Here is a 4,179-nt window from a genome sequence, read left to right on the forward strand (position 1 = left end):
AGAAATATAAGCTATCGAAAAAGCAAATAAAATTTTTTTTTTTTGAAAGTGTCACTGGTATAGATAGCCCCTTAAGCTGCACACGAGTAATGTTATTTACGCTATCAGCTCCCAAAAATGACTTCTCTCAATGATTTTGGTTTAGCAACTGTTTATTCAATTCAAAATTTACGACTTCTTAAGCTACATATTAAATTCTATACATTGCTAAAAAATGCTGACTCATGGCATTCCGTAATGTTCAGCTTCTAATCCATGCCTCTGTGGCATGGTTGGCTTTTAATTACAACTACTAGGGTAGTCATACATAACTTGCGACCAACTCCAACTGACGATTTGCGGGATCCGACCTATGGAATTGTACTCTTTCCAACGTTGATTCCTGCTTGTTTGCAAGTTGTTGCCTGGTTTGCTGGCGTGTCACTCTTCTTTGAGAAGAATTTAAAATTTGTTCACGACGTCTTCTTATTGGATCTCCTCGACGACTTCTCCTCAATGCTGCATATCGTTGCCTTTCTTCTTCTCTGGTTATTGGATTCTGACGTCGTACAGAACGTTCCATTTTGTCGCGCTCCTGCTTCTTAGCTCTATATTAAGAATTCAAACGCCTAATTGAGTGTCCCTGTATTGCTTTCTCTTGTTGCCTTATTACAATCTCCATTTTTTCCATTTGTTGTTGGTTGTTATTTTGTCCTTCCATATCATCTAGTTTCCTGTTAGCGTCAAATCGTCGGTTTTATTTTATATTTGCTCAGTGTGTTTACTTCCACAATCAATTTCAATTGTACATTGTTTTTTTTTTTTCAGCCAATATATGTAGCTCGTTGGCTCAACCAATTATGGTTTCTGTAATTTTGAAAATCATCTCGAAACACCTTCTGAAGTTCATCCTTTGTTTGAGTGAATTGACAAAAACTTTGAGGAAAGTTAATGCAGCCAGTCAACATGTCTATAGGAAATTTGCCATTACCAATGTCGACACGCATTACATGTTTCCACAAATTGGAGGACTTTAGACATGCATTGAGTTCATCAGCCGGTGTTGATGGTGGAATCACTGACAATGTGTATTTTTCATTAACTCACCTTTTTACTGTGCACTGCAAATGCTTTTATATTTTCTCACTCACCTTCACGATCACTACCAAACTTGTTTTGTAAAAAAAAAAAATGAAATTGGCGAATTGGTTTAAAAATGGGTATACGCGTGTATAGGTAAATTGCATGTATTTTATCAGGATCTTCACAATTTGAATGTTAACGTTATAAAAAGTAATAAGTAAGAAAAATGCTTATAACACTATACACTGCCGAAAAACTGGAGATTAACTGCCGAATAAACTGGATGAAGAACTGGAGATTTAACTGCCGAAGAACTTGATATTGATTACCGAAAAAAACTGTAGATTTAACTGCCGAAAAACTGGATATTAATTGCCGGAAAACTGGAGATTTCACTGCCGAAGAAACTGGATGAAGAACTGGAGATTTAACTGCCGAAGAACTTGATGTTGATTGCCGGAAAAACTGACGATTTAACTGCCGAGAACTTGATATTGATTGCAGAAAAAACTGGCGATTTAACTGCCGAGAAACTGGATATTAATTACCGGAAAACTGTAGATTTAACTGCCGAAGAAACTGGATGAAGAACGCGGTTTAAGTCGAAAGCGAAGTGAGTTGCAGTTGTCCTTTAGGTCAATTTGTTACTTTTAAAAGAGTATCAAACACATACTTCTGTTGTCCATTCAACAGTGGAAGATTTGTTTGAATTAATTAATTGGTTAAAAGCATCATGCATTGGACGATTGGGCGCGGCCAGGCCTAATTGAATTAATAGTTTGTTTGACATCATCAGGCACAAGTCCTCAATTTAAATCAATGCTTCGTTGTAAATTTCTTCACTGATTGCATATCTGGATTTCCCATTCTATATCGTATTTGATACGAATTATCATCACACCAGAGAACGGCAAGGGTACACCCTAACAATAAGTGTACCCGAATCATTTGTGCGTTTACGACACTTAGAGTGTGATCGGCACACTAAAATAAGGCTAATTGCCTTGTACTGATAATTTCGAACAAGCGCATACATCCTGGGTTTCTTTATTGAATATTTAATATTTTACAATATTATTACCGGCTATGCTTATAGATATATTCAAAATGCGAACAAGTACTCCATGCGCTCTGCTCTTTTGTAGTTATGGCTAGAGTAGCGTGTCGTACTTTGGTTAGTTGATAAAATAGTGTAACTTAAGTAGCGTGTGGTATTCTGATTGCTTAAGTCTAGTTTAATCATGCATTGCTTGCGTGATCGAATGATGTCGTGCTTATCGCTGCTATGCGGATGCATATGTATTAGAGCCCGACCGATGTAAAATTTTGGCCGTAGCCGAACTTCGGCCGAATACCGAAGCCGAAGCCGTATAAAAAATTTATTTATTTATTTCAGGAAAATGTATTTTATTTTGTATACAAATAAATACTTAAATTAAAAATGACATTTCATGTCTAAACAAAAAAAACTTAAGTTCATGATGATCTTGGAAATATACATATATATATACATTAGGGGTGTCCTTATTTGTAAGGGGAAATTTCAAAATGTTTATATTACAGTTTCCCGGCCAGAATTTGGTTACTTTATGTATTTAAAGTAAACAGTTAAAATTTGGGGTCAATACGATAACATTTAGTGGGCCCGGGAGCCACCTGAAAAATTTAATAGGTCGGTATGGGCAAATATTGTACATTTTTATTTTTTTCATACATATTACATATTTAAATTTATATTTTACATTAAATCAATTTTTTTGTATGATTTGTATTTTTTCCGATACGATTCAACAATTTGGAGTACCAACTGTTTTTCCTCTTCATCATTCGTTAAAATTTTGTTATAGTCTTGCAAAATTTTAATTCCTCTTTCAGCGGGATCATTAACAACTTGTAAGTTGCGGCAAAAAGTCCAATTATTTTCGAAATCTGAATTATTTTCCCATTGGGATGGATCCACGCCCAAAAAGGCTGAAGATAACCCAAAACTATTGAAAAAAAAAATTTGTCTTTTCTGAAACAAAATCGCTAAGTTCGTAATTTCGAAAATCTGTTAATTTTGAGTGGCTTCGGCTATTTTTTAAATGAACAACTGGTTCCTTGCTTTTTAATTGTTTTATCATTTTACGTTTTTCTGCGTGGGTAACTGATAAGTCAAAAAATTATAACGCTACTCTTTCTTCGGCGATGTACCATAAGTGGTTAGACATTTTTTTAATAATAGCTTCTGAAATTGTTGAATCTGTATCTGTATAATTTATAGGGTCTTTAATAAATAAAAGATCTTGATTAGGTGCTGAATTCGCATTTGTACTTCCGAACCAACTTTTGATGTACATTTTAACAATGAAACAATGAAACAACATAACAATTTTAAGTCTAAACTGATCACGTAATAAATATATTTTTGGAGACAATAGATTGCTTTTTGCCATCCACCGTGCGTTGCTGGTTGCACCTGGAGCACATAAATTAAAAGCAATCTGCGCAAGGAAAGTTTAAGCAAGTTGTAGCATTTCTTTGTAGTCCGTTCCCTTGACTTATTTTGAAGCCACAAATTTATCATCAACACTAGTTTTAATCAAGGTTTCTTAAAAGAATTTTGGCCAGGCGCTACAAATCAATCAAACAAAGAAATATTTCTGGAGCTGAGTTTGACATCATCTTTGATTCAAAAACGTTGCGCAAAATTATTTCATTACATATTATGGCGGCATGGTAGGTTACATGAAGTTGCGTTGCAGTTTTTTTTCCAAAGGACTGCGGCTCCATTTAACACCAGTATTGACAGCAGTTGTATCATAAGATATGCCTTTAACAAGTTCAACAATGTTCCAAATCGACTAATCTGTGATAAACAGTTTCAGCAATATTTTTCCAGTCGGCGACTGTATCTTTGGTGCTCCAAGAGAATTTCGATGTTCCATCTAATTAAAACAGCAATTCTTTCCACTTTACTACGACCTTTTATATCTGTCATGAACTTTCCCATCAAAATGAACCAACTAGTGCTCCATTTGCATTGGCCTTGTTAAGTGTTTGAATAAAATTAACATTAATAAAAGTGCATTGTCAACTATGAGGAACTCACCTTTTCTTTAAATTCAGTAGAAATAT

Source organism: Bactrocera tryoni, chromosome 3 (genome assembly GCF_016617805.1).
Source record: "Bactrocera tryoni isolate S06 chromosome 3, CSIRO_BtryS06_freeze2, whole genome shotgun sequence".
In the NCBI taxonomy this organism is placed as follows: domain Eukaryota; kingdom Metazoa; phylum Arthropoda; class Insecta; order Diptera; family Tephritidae; genus Bactrocera; species Bactrocera tryoni.